Source organism: Panicum virgatum, chromosome 7N, assembly GCF_016808335.1.
Source record: "Panicum virgatum strain AP13 chromosome 7N, P.virgatum_v5, whole genome shotgun sequence".
Taxonomy (NCBI): domain Eukaryota; kingdom Viridiplantae; phylum Streptophyta; class Magnoliopsida; order Poales; family Poaceae; genus Panicum; species Panicum virgatum.
In genome coordinates this window covers 5,191,231-5,204,829 of record NC_053151.1, presented here as the reverse complement: position 1 = coordinate 5,204,829, position 13,599 = coordinate 5,191,231, and the positions used below count along the sequence as shown (strand labels likewise).

The 13,599-nt window shown below is 45.1% G+C and overlaps 1 pseudogene; it reads right to left on the bottom strand.

Moving 5' to 3' along the window:
- The window catches only part of LOC120680575, a 14,300-nt pseudogene extending 1,428 nt beyond the window's left edge, over positions 1-12,872 (bottom strand).
- Positions 12,873-13,599: the final 727 nt, after the last annotated feature.

The following is a 13,599-nucleotide window of genomic DNA, read 5'->3' as shown; positions in this document are numbered from 1 at the left end:
TTTTTGGCCTATTTTAGAGCATGAAATGACGAGGCCCGTGATCGAGCGCTAACACGGAGAAAGACGAGGGCCAAAGCCCAAAAGGGAGGACCAAAGCCCATGTTGATTCGAAGCCCATTCATGCACATCCATCCTCCAAGAGAGCCCAAAGGACCGAGCCCACGAAGATGAGATCAAGATACTTCGGGATTAAGCAAAGTAAATGAAGATTTAAGGAAGGATTCCCTATCCTATCCTTTCCTCGAAGATATCTCCAAGATAACAATGTCCAAAGGGGTGCAATCGTGAAGGACAGAAACTCTAGAAGATGCGAGGAGCCTACACGCAAAAGATGAGACCGAGGCGAGCCCGAAAAGGGGTAGGCCGGCCGGCCTAGGCCCATGGGGCCGGCCGGCCCAGCCCTTTTCTAAGGCGGTTTGCCTTCCCCTTCAACCGGTGGCTTCCTCGGCTTATAAATAGCTCGCACCTTATTCAACTCGAGGCATCCATCCAACCAGAACTCGACAAAAACCTAGGGCCAAGACCGGAGGGAGACGACGGCCGCCGCAAGTCTTCGAAGTTGTCTAGGAGATGGCTTAGGCCATCCCTAGCCGCCATGGCCTCCCTGCGTGGTTGTGTCATGGTGGAGTTCATGAGCTAGTTGGAGTCGTCAATGGTGTATACGCGGTGGTGGCGATCCAAACGAATCTATTATGTGAATAATGTCTTCATGTCATCCGATCTATTTAGCGATCATGTCTCTCCTCTTTCGATTTCGTTCTTGCTTTGGGTGCGCTTATTCCTAGATCTATTCTCGAGATAGATTGCATGGGGTGTTCTTGTAGCTATGGTGGCTAGGAGTTCATACCGGATCTACCCAAAGGGGGTTCGACTTGCTTCAGGGTATCCCGTTGAAAAGGGGGGCGTCGTGACAGGCCGTCTCCACAGAGTAGGTTGGGTATCGAGGGATCGGATTGGAGGTTTTGATTTAAAGAGGCTTTGGATGAGATGCATGTTGAGCTTACTCGTTTAGCTAGAACTACAACTAGAATGCGTGTGATAGGTTTAGTCATGCCTTTGGTCATGCTTTATCCTTACCGATGTTCATGGATGAGATCAACCTTCGTACATCACTCATATCTATCAAAGGTTCACCTTTTATATGCAATTAATGCTTCATGCTTGGATAGATCCGTTAGATTAGATGGAAAACCCTAGTAAGTTCATTGTCGATTCACGGATTGATAAACCTTGGGGGAATACTCTAAGGGAAAAGCTACCACGAACTGTGCGCTTGCGGTATACAAATCGGGGGCGTTAGTGAACATCAACAAGCTTTTCTGGCGCCGTTGCCGGGGATCGGCAACTCGAACCCTAGGGCGATCTATCTAGTTTTTTGGACTAACCCTAATTTTTATTATTGCATATACCCTTGTTTTCTTGTTTGTGTCCTTGAAAGCAGGTGGAAAAAGCTAGACACCAAACTTGGATTTCGAGAAGTCCATAATCCACTTCGACAAATTTCAACAATCGGCAACAAGATGATCGAGGAGCCTCGACATGGAACATCGACAACGTCCACATCGACATGACGGCAACAACATCAAGATTCACTCTTTAGTGGTAGGTGCTAACTTTTGTTAGTGGCCCAGCATCCGCTATCGAGTCCCCACTCCCAAGAAAAAAAGTTGATAAACAAGGTACGCCGCCGTGTCAATTAGTTTTAAAGACTAATGTTTTTGGGAAGATTTGTTTGCTCAAGCAATAGGTATGAAGCATGTCCGAAAAGAAAATCGTGCGATTGGATCATCATCATCTATGAAGTGTCGCTGTTGTGATGAGTTTTTCGTCCAAGATCAGATATGTGCCTTGAGGAAATAATAGATTATTATGAAGCTCCGTCAAGTCTTCTTTCCAACGCATCAAAAATTGTTAATTTTGGAGATCGGTGTGAAGAGTTATGGAAAGATCTTTCAACGCTGCGCGTTCTGAAATCTCTCGGGACGAAGCGTAGCGCCGGAGTAAAACAAGCATAACTTTTTCATCCGAGGTCCAATTTGGGTAAATGACCACTTGTTGGAAACATGATTTGATACACCTCACAATGAGCTTGGAGTTTGGTACATGTTCTGCACTGGACAAAGGAGCAATTCAACGAAGAAAGGTGCAGCAACAACCGACGAAGAATGTGATGACGATGATGATTGGAAGGCTGTGTACACAAAAGATAATGATTTGAAGTTGACCAAAGCTGGAGGCAACAAGATTAGAAGAACCACAACACCACCTATCTTCTCCAGTGAGATGCTCGATATACTTCTAATTGAGTGATGCTATTAAGGAAGGAAACCGTTCGGATCATCAACACGAAGCACACGAGCATCTTCCAATCCCGACACCTTGGTTAAAGCAAGAACAATGGAGAAGACACATCATTGAAGCTATGATTGCTGGTAATCAATGGTGATGATCTTGAAGCCAAGGACGCACGACAAGATGCTCCAAAGACCACATGATTGAGATCATTGACATCTTCGGATGAATTCACAAGAAGATACTATTCTCATCAATATTCTGCTCGACCTCAGAAGAAAATTGCAGTATATTTTTGGATATTCAAAAGATCCACGAAGTTCCGATTCCAACGAATCAAGAATGAAGTCAATCGAAGTTTCCTACAAGGAATTATGGCCAAAACATTGAAGGTCGTGCACTCTGAAATTTTCTGGACAGCACGCAGCGCTAAAGTAAAACAGTCATAACTCTCTCGTTTGGACTCCGATTAAAGCGAATGACCACTTGTTGGAAAGGTAATTTCATAAATGTTTCCATAGATCTATATTTTGGTATATATTTTGTTGAGTATACAGGAGATATTCCACGAAGAAGAGGCAGGAGCAACGCGGTGAGAACGAGATAGAGAAGATGACGATGATAACAATGAAGGGGAGCTTGGGCAATGTTTTCATCAAGCGTACATGATAAAATTCAGAGGCTTGGAGTAGAGGAAGAACCCCAATGACATTGGCAAATGAAGGCACAAGCGGTCGACCTTCAACAAACAAGGATGTCGCAAACAAACCACGTCGGATTACAAGAGCGCAACAATCAACACATGGAGACGTGAGAAGCAAATCACGACGGACCACGAGGAGTGCATCAAGATGACATCTCGCACAAAGCACCACAACTCCATTGTGTATGAAAAATCTCCGAGGCTAAGGTATACAGTGAATTCTCAAGCTTCTATTGGTTTTGTTGATAATCTTTAAAAATCTCATGCTCGAACCGATAGTCGGAATGAAAGTTTAAATTCTATGCCTTGTTCTTTTCATGATGATAGGCTAGAGTTTCTTGAGAAGGTTGATTTCATGCTTAAAGAACCTTTGCCTAATAATGAGCTCCGCGCTATGCAAGAAACACATGCTGCATTTAATTACACCATGTCTTGTTGATGAAAATTAATTGAGGATGTGATTATGTTGCATATGTTTACAAATAATTGCAAATCTCGATCTTGCTTTGCGCTTGGTCAAGCTCATGACCCTAAAAGAGCACATGTCGGGAGAAGCCCGTGATTTCACTAACCATGCAGGACATGAAACTCAAATGATGAGGGAAACCGTGCCCAAAATTTTGAACACCATCATCAACATCTTCAAGTTTCAAGAATGGACGTCGCTAAGCCTCATCAATTTTGTGCACAAGTCCAGAGATTTGCAATGCAAGAAAGTTGAATATTCAGGATCTCCATCAAGTCCTCGGTTCAATGCATCGATGATCAATACAATTGAAGACCCACGGGAGGAGCTATGTCTCAAACATCGGAGATGCACGTGCTGAAATCAGCACGGGGCAGATTGCAGTGACGGGAAAAAGGGGCATAACTCCCTCAATTGGAATGCGTTTTGGGTAAATGAAGACTTGTTGGAAAGAAGATTTCATGCACCTTGCATTGGATCAATTGGTTGGTGCAACTTCCAATCTGGACAGAGAGGAAAATTCATGAAAAGAAAGGTAGCGACGAAGGACAACAAGGAAGGAGGTGACGATGATGTGAGAGACGATTGGGCAAGTTTTCCATTAAGCGTGATTGATCATGTCCAACATGGGAAGTGGAATAAGAGCTGCATGGAACACCTTCACCTCTTGCATGGCTTCGCATCAATGAGAAGGTATGTAAGAAAGTCGAGCTCTATGACTCTAAATGAAGCGCTTTGCGGGAGGCAACCCGATCTTTTATTTTATATATTAATATGACCGTCTACATTGCACTCTTTAATCGGAATATCAAGTAACATTGTACCATTGCTCTAATAAAAACCACAACTTCATATTGTTCATTCTAAATGTTATTGAGGGAGCACTTTGTTATTTGATCTTGGGAAACTTGTAGACCTTTTTGTGTGCCTATTAGTGTTTAGAGTCTTTTTCTTTGTGTCCCTTTTAGAAAGATTTATGAAGCATTGCACCACCCTTTGATTCTAAAGTTGTGGCTAGTTAACTTAGGCTAACTTTTTGTTTTGTTTTAGACCACCTCATCATGTCATATCATTTTGTTCACCCATCCCGTGTTGCATTGCATACCATGTTGTTCATCTCACCTTTACATTGCATTGCATGTTGCATTTAAAAAAAAACTTTTTCTAAAAAACATTGACTAGCTTCGCTTTTGAGATCCTAAAACCCTTAGGAAAACCACTCATAGAGCAATCCTAAAAACCATAGGCTATGTTTTTCTTTCAAAAAAAAATCTAACTTTTGTTTCTCTCTAGTTTTTTTGAAATCTCCTTAGACAGAATTTCTATACCCAACACTCTCTCTCTTCAAAATTTTTGTTTTAAGCCAAAAATATAGGAAACCCATAAACCTACTTCTAAAACCTTGTTAGCTCGGTTGCTTGATCCTTTTTCGATAAATAACATTTTCATTGACAAAAGCCTCACTTCTTATGAAGTGCCGCGAAGGTTTTTTGTCACTCTTATCAATTGTTTTTGAATAAGCTAGTTGCGGAACAACATCGAAAGGTCCTTTCAACCTTGCTAACACTTTTTTTGCTAACTTTGCATTTGCACTTTGCATCCATTCCATTGTTCATGCACTCATTTTGCTAGCTTGGTCTTAACTTTATTGATGAAAGCTTTCATATCCATGTTAATGCTTCACGTGAGCATTTTTCCTTTTTGCAATCTTGTGTAAACATGGTGTTTAGATATGATTGAAGACCATCATCATTTAGTTACCAAGCTATGAGGTTGCATTTGGTTGGTTTATAAGCTTTGCAATGCGCTTTATTTTTTCTTGTGCTATGAAGCCTATTGATTTTGGGATAGACATGGTGTTTTGACCTTGGTTAAATAAGTCTTTGTGGCTATGGAGAAGTTCGGCAATCTAGTTGTAAACATGGTGTTTAGAACTAGGTGTAAACATTGTCTTTGTTTATATACCTTCCTCTCATTTGCATTTACACTAGCACACACGTACACTCACTAGTTTCGCTAAGCTAACTTTGCCACAATTTGAGATTTTAGGAATGGTAGGTTTGTTGGCATTTGTTTCTACTCCCGACTGTCACCCCGGGGGTAGTGTGTGTTTAAAATGTTTTGCAGGCATGAAGAAGCGCTCCCATGAGTTCAAGGCCAAAAGAATTTCAATCAAGATCGTCAACATCGTCGAAACCCGAGAAAGATGCAGCTGTTTTCATCAATTTGAGAACATGTTCAGAGTAGTACAAGAAGCAAAAAGTTGATATTCAGAAGCTCCATTAAATTCTCATTCCAACGCATTCAAGATCAATGAATTTGAAGACCCGTACAAGGAGATATGGCAAGAACATTGGACGTTGCGCGTTCTGAAATTCGTCAGGACAGATTGCAGCGCTGGGATAAAATGGACACAACTCTCTTGTTCGGAATCAATTTTGGGCGAATAAGGACTCGTTGGAAAGAAATATTCGTGCACTTCGCAATGGAGCAATGTTTCAGTACAGGTTCTGTTCTGGAAATTGAAAGAAAAAATTCGTGAAGATGCGGCAGCAATGAGACAACAAGGAATTGAAGGTGGCGACGATGACGTGAAGCAATGATTGGGACCATGACTTAGTACAAGAAGAAGTTGAAGGAAATTGAGGCAACAAAGGTGAAGACACATTGAAGATAATATTCATACACATGAGGGAAGGACTTCAAGAATTTCAAGATGGTCCATCTTCTCCTTCCACGCCTAGCATCATGCTAAGCATGGGGGAGGATTTCGTGGACGAGGAAGAAAGATCTCATGGAGTAAGATAATCACGGTTGCCACAAGATGCTCATGATTTTTCTTCCATGCTTAGCACAATGCTTAAGTATGGGGGAGGCCGCGCTACACTTTATTACGAGCATCGAGAAGGACGGTAATTCTTCCTCAACTTTCTCTTTTTCTAAATGCTTGTACATATATGACTTCAACCAAAGATGCAACCTTTGTATATATCTCTCAACCTATCACATGGCTTCTAGGAGGACAACCTAGTTTTGTTTTTGTTTTCAATAAGTGTAGGATCACCATCACTTTGTGCTCACCACATTGATACATTTTGGAAATGCCTTATGCTTATGGAAAAATGATGAAAGTTGCTGCTTTGTTTTACCTACGCTATGTTGTATATGACTTCACCATTTGCTCTCAATTAAATGGAATTAAAATGATTAAATACCGGCTCTTTTATTGGTGGAGGTTAAATGACTAAATTCTAAACCCACATATTCTATGTTGCTCTTTGATTTAAGTCTACCGATGACCTTACACCTTGTGTTGTTTAATTTGAAAACTTAATTCCTATGCTATCTACATTTGTGAATCTCTTGCAAAGTTCTACCTACCAAAGCCTATAGAAACATATTCTTTCATGATGAAACTTTTAGATTGCAAACTTATATTTTGATGAGTTGGATTAAGATTGATTTCTTTGGTATGAGACTAAGAAGCTGGTCATTCCGTTCTTTTTGTGTAACCTTCTTTTTGCTAGCCTATTTATCCATGCATTGTGAGTTTCTACTTCGAGAATTTTGCAAACCTCGCTGGATATCCACCCTAAACCAAAAATATCTTTTTGTGATTACCTCCTTGACCACAACCCAATTTGAGTATGGATTATCATTTCGATGGAATCAAAAAAATCAAGGGCACCATATAAAGAAAAATTTTGGGAGACAAGGCTCTCCGGAGATTCAAGAGGTTCTACGAAGAAGAAGGTGAATTTGGGATACTTACCCTATCTAGTTGGTTCTCCCACTATTCATATCGAGGACGAGCATTTGTTCAAGCATGGGGGGATGGCTGGGTAAGTATTCTATGTTATCAAAAGTTCTAAGGAGCAAAAAGAAAAAAAATGAAAAATGAAAAAAGGGGAGAAAAGAAAAAAAAAGAGAAGAATAAAATGCTCCTTACTTCTTTTTGGTTTCATTAATTTTCCAAGTTACTTTGAAGAATTATTCCATACTCAAATCTTCCAACCATGTGCAATCCGATAACGAGAACTTCATTTGTGTCTCGGGATCATCCATTTGCCACTTGCACATGTCCACCTATCTAAATGTGTGTGTTTCATCTTTCCCCCTCTCCAACATTATTTTCCAATGGCCTTTTTGACTAGTCTCAGTAATCCCATTAGATCTCTCTCTTAGTTTGACAATATTTCAGATATAATATTTTGCTAGGATTGTTTTTACCTACCAAGCTCCACATAAGCCTTCCACTTTTATATATGTGTAGAATAGGTTGAAAACAATCTAATATAGGCTTGAGTGACTTGATGAGATGAGTATTTCCATGATCTTTTGCAAGAGAACCTCACTTATGTTTGATATGCATTCTTTGGAAAACTCTTCACGATGAAACAAGGTAAAGGTTTGAAGTTCGCTTAAGTTTGAGAGCATTGCATTTATTTATTATTGTGGCTTGTTCTTTAATTGCTAGTCTATCTTCCATAATGAAGAAGTAGCCGGTCACAACATGAACATAAATGCTAAATACTTGAGAGAGCAATATGTCTTGTTATGTATGACTAAGTGCAGAGAGGACATTGAGGGGCAACGTTGATTTCTTTATAAGCAAAGCTCCTGGACTTACTCGAGGACGAGCAAGGTTTAAGCATGGGGGGAATGTTGTCGCTCCTTAAGTACACCTTTTATCCCTTGTTTATCCTTGATAATGGCATGAATTTAATATCAAAATCACTAACCGTCCTAACCCCGGCCTAATTATTGGTCATTTTCACATATGCACATATATTTTGGAGGAACTTCGTTTTTGCAGGTTTTTGGCCTATTTTAGAGCATGAAATGACGAGGCCCGTGATCGAGCGCTAACATGGAGAAAGATGAGGGCCAAAGCCCAAAAGGGAGGACCAAAGCCCATGTTGATTCGAAGCCCATTCATGCACATCCATCCTCCAAGAGAGCCCAAAGGACCGAGCCCACAAAGATGAGATCAAGATACTTCGGGATTAAGCAAAGTAAATAAAGCTTTAAGGAAGGATTCCCTATCCTATCCTTTCCTCGAAGATATCTCCAAGATAACAATGTCCAAAGGGGTGCAATCGTGAAGGACAGAAACTCTAGAAGATGCGAGGAGCCTACACGCAAAAGATGAGACCGAGGCGAGCCCGAAAAGGGGTAGGCCGGCCGGCCTAGGCCCATGGGGCCGGCCGGCCCAGCCCTTTTCTGAGGCGGTTTGCCTTCCCCTTCGACCGGTGGCTTCCTCGGCTTATAAATAGCTCGCACCTTATTCAACTCGAGGCATCCATCCAACCAGAACTCGACGAAAACCTAGGGCCAAGACCGGAGGGAGACGACGGCCGCCGCAAGTCTTCGAAGTTGTCTAGGAGATGGCTTAGGCCATCCCTAGCCGCCATGGCCTCCCTGCGTGGTTGTGTCATGGTGGAGTTCATGAGCTAGTTGGAGTCGTCAATGGTGTATACGCGGTGGTGGCGATCCAAACGAATCTATTATGTGAGTAATGTCTTCATGTCATCCGATCTATTTAGCGATCATGTCTCTCCTCTTTCGATTTCGTTCTTGCTTTGGGTGCGCTTATTCCTAGATCTATTCTCGAGATAGATTGCATGGGGTGTTCTTGTAGCTATGGTGGCTAGGAGTTCATACCGGATCTACCCAAAGGGGGTTCGACTTGCTTCAGGGTATCCCATTGAAAAGGGGGGCGTCGTGACAGGCCGTCTCCACAGAGTAGGTTGGGTATCGAGGGATCGGATTGGAGGTTTTGATTTAAAGAGGCTTTGGATGAGATGCATGTTGAGCTTACTCGTTTAGCTAGAACTACAACTAGAATGCGTGTGATAGGTTTAGTCATGCCTTTGGTCATGCTTTATCCTTACCAATGTTCATGGATGAGATCAACCTTCGTACATCACTCATATCTATCAAAGGTTCACCTTTTATATGCAATTAATGCTTTATGTTAGGATAGATCCGTTAGATTAGATGGAAAACCCTAGTAAGTTCATTGTCGATCCACGGATTCATAAACCTTGGGGGAATACTCTAAGGGAAAAGCTACCACGAACCGTGCGCTTGCGGTATACAAATCGGGGGCGTTAGTGAACGTCAACAATGCCGCCCGCACGCGGCGCTCTTCTCGACTACCATCCCGGCCCCCTCTCTCAGTCTCCTAGCGCGCGGCCCAGCACCAACCTTGGCCCAGCTCGCCAGCGCCGCGTCCCGCTCAGCCCCGCAGCGGCCCGGCCTCCTCTCTCTCGCACGGCCCGTTCAAACTGACCGGCCCACTTTTCTCCCCTCCCGCGCAAGGCCCAGCGACACGGCCCACCCTCTCCCACGCGCCTGACCCAGGCAGCCCGCGCAGACACCGCTTCGTTCGCCCCTCCCTCGCAAACGTGCTGGCCGCGCCTGTCATCCCTCTCCTCCCCGCGTCTCTCGCTCAACCGTCACGCCGCAATCTCCCGCGAGCCCCCTTCTTGGACCCGCATGCCGAGGCTCGGCCTCCCCTTTAAACGCGCCCCTGGGCCTCTCCCGCATCCAACCTTCCTCCTACCGCCCCACCCAAACCCTAGCGCCGCCTTCCTCTCGCTCTGTACTGCTCCGCTGCGTGGAGCATCTGCGCTGCCGTGGCATCGCCTCTTCGCCGCCGATCTCCTACACCTACATGCTCCCTGGTCTACACACCGTGGTATGGACCATTCCGGCGCCCTTTCCCCTCCGTTTCTTCCCTTGTATCGCACTTAATGGCTCACCGGAGTAGGTACGCCCTGCTCCGCCGTTACTGGCCGTTCCGCCGTGGCGCACCTTTTCCAACCACCGCAACCCCGAGGAGAGCCCGTTTTAACTTTCAACGTGCTGCACGTACCCTTCCAAGCCCGGCCTTGGTGGCCGATCTCGGCCACGCCGGCGAGCCATGGTGACCCACGCCGCCCTGCAGCATCGCACACCTCGCCAGAGCTCCCGCACACCTTCTAGAGCCTAGAACGATGATCGCCGTGCCCTACTCATGCTCCTCGACCAAAGAACAGAGACAAAATAGCCCCGGACCACCAACTTCGCGAACATCGGCGAGCTCCGCCGTTCGAATCCGCCACCACCGTCGAACACGTCACCCCGAGCCTTCCCGAGCTCGGAGAGAGCCCCAGGTGGATTACGCGTGTTGCGTTATCCATCCCCGACCCAAACTCCGGCCGAGTTAGCCCCAGAATGCTGGGATTGAGGAAGTCCGGCGAGCATCGGCCCGCGCCGCTGCGGAACAGAGTCGCCAGCGCGTTCCGCCGCCGCCATCGCTCGCGAAGCACCCCAGTCGCCCGATCTGAAATCGACGGCCTTGATTAGAACCCGAGCCCATCAGATCTGAGCCGCCGGAACGAGATTCAGCGGATCAGATCTAAACATACCCCATCGCCTGGCCATTTTGCTAAAGAGTCCCTGGGCTCCTTTGAATTTAACCCGCCATCCTTTTCAGTTCAAAAGAAATTCCAGTTAGGCCCAGAATTCAACGTTTTAGCCCCAGAGCTTTTCCCTATTAGAATCCGCCGTCCAGCCTTGATGTTTTTGCACGTTAGACCGTAGAACTAAGGTTTAATTTTGTTTTAGTCCTCGGTTTTTGCAGAAAACCCCCCAAAAACTTAGTTTTTCTTGCAGAAAAGCCCCTGGACCTTGTTTTAAGCGTAGTTTTCACGTTCTAGCTCCGTTTTAGGCGTTCTCTATGTCCACGCGATCGTTGTAACGCGTAGAATAGTTCTAGCCTAGTTTTGTGTGCTGTTTTCATGTATTGTTGTACTGTTTCTTAGTTTTTGCTACTGTTTGCATGTATGTTTACTGTTATGCCTTGTTCTGGCCATGTGTTCGTGAGTAGACGCTGATCCATCTGAGGAGCCCCAGTACCAGTACCTGGAGCAGCCGTCTTCTGACCGGTTTGAGCAGCAGCAGGAGCAGTTTGAGGAAGGCAAGTATAACATGAACAACCTATCACTTTTAAATACCATTTCATACTGCATTTTAATACTGTATGCCTATAAGGACTTTCCTAGCCACTTTATATCCTTCATATATATACCTTGGGTTGCATTTTGGTTAGTTGTGCTAGGTTGCTGCGCTTTAATACACTTGGTCCTTTTTAATTAATTTGATTAATGGTATATGCAACTTAATTCTGAGAGTGGCCCTCTGTGTTGGCTTGAGTGGCTCACGTCTCGTTAAAATATATTTTTGTTAGAAACATGGTTTAGGGGGCTAGCACGGTGCTTAGTGCTTGGTTGGCCACTCTCCATAAGGACCGGTTCATAGAGCGACAACCTGGGACAACAGCGCTACCACAAGACTAGAATGGGACGGTCTTGGCTTACTAATTAGGTCTTTTTGGTCTGGGGTAACTTACTTGCGGGGCAAGGGTGGTAAGCTTCTATGGCCCTCGTGCTGAGTGGCCTCGTCTGTGCTTTATGTCTTGGCATATGTGCTTGACGCCCACTAGACCTGCTCCATGATCGCCGATCCAACCCTCGCGGTTACTCCTTACCAACGAGATTCTTTGTAAAGGCCTCGTAGTGAGTTTGCTAGTCATCTCACCTAATGAAGTGTGATGAACCTCTAGCGTAGCTCACGACTTGTGGGTAAAGATGTGCAACCTCTGTAGAGTGCAAAACTGGTATACTAGCCGTACTCACGGTTATGAGCGGCCCAGATCCTCCTTTTGATTAGTGGGGTTATCTTCCTTTGGTTAGGGAGGTTTCCCCGGGTGGCTTGGTTCAGTTTGGTTCTCAGTAGTTCTTAATTAATCTTGATTAATTTCTATGTAACTGGGTTCATGGTAATTCACCAACTTGTAGTAAATAGCTTTAATAAAACTTGCCAAGACTTAAAAGCTAATGCGGTTGAGTCAGCCAACCTTAGAGCCTCATAGTTTGTGTTATACTTGTTGAGTATGAGTTATGTACTCACTCTTGCCTCTTCTATACGTTTTCCTCTTGGGATACTCTACTGCTGCTCAGTTCCTGCCGAGGCGAGGGAGTTCACTCAGAGCTACCAGGAGTACAAGGACTTCTAGGCGTTCGTCTCCCAGTCGACGTCCCTGTGGCGCCCTGCTTCGATGAGAGTCTTCGTATATGTTTTTACACTTCCGCTGTATCAGACATTTTGTCATTATTGTAATAAATAACATTCGTATTCACTTTATTATATCTTTTACATGATATGTGCTGTGATATACTGTTCATTCTATTGTATATACGTGTGACTTGATCCTGGCACGTATATGATTGCTCGGTTTATGTTCTTTTATAAACCGGGTGGTACATGCGCGCTGCAAGGCACGTCCCTCGGGACGCTGCGCTGCAACGGCCTGCGGGCTCCCCATCTGACCCGTCATGAAACATGGACCAAGGAGTCTGACATGCGTGCGAGTTGACGGGTTCTTAAACCTAGGAAGCGCAAGGAAGCTGACGAGCGGGAGGCCCTCACGGGCCGCACCGCTAGCCGACCCAGATCTTCTGTGAAGGGTTCGAGTTGGAGCATGCCTGTCGGGACCCGAAAGATGGTGAACTATGCCTGAGCGGGGCGAAGCCAGAGCAAACTCTAGTGGAGGCTCGAAGCGATCCTAACGTGCAAATCATTCGTCTGACTTGGGTATAGGGGTGAAAGACTAATCGAACCATCTAGTAGCTGGTTCCCTCCGAAGTTTCCCTCAGGATAGCTGGAGCCCATTACGAGTTCTATTAGGTAAAGCCAATGATTAGAGGCATCGGGGGCGCAACGCCCTCGACCTATTCTCAAACTTTAAATAGGTAGGATGGCACGACTGCTTCGGTGAGCCATGCCACGGAATCGGGAGCTCCAAGTGGGCCATTTTTGGTAAGTAGAACTGGCGATGCGGGATGAACCAGAAGCCGGGTTATGGTGCCGAACTGCACGCTAACCTAGAACCCACAAAGGGTGTTGGTCGATTAAGACAGCAGGACGGTGGCCATGGAAGTCGAAATCCGCTAAGGAGTATGCAACAACTCACCTGCCGAATCAACTAGCCCCGAAAATGGATGGCGCTAAAGCGCGCGACCCACACCCGGCCATTTGGGCAAGCGCCATGCCCCGATGAGTAGGAGGGCGCGGCGGCCACTGCAAAACC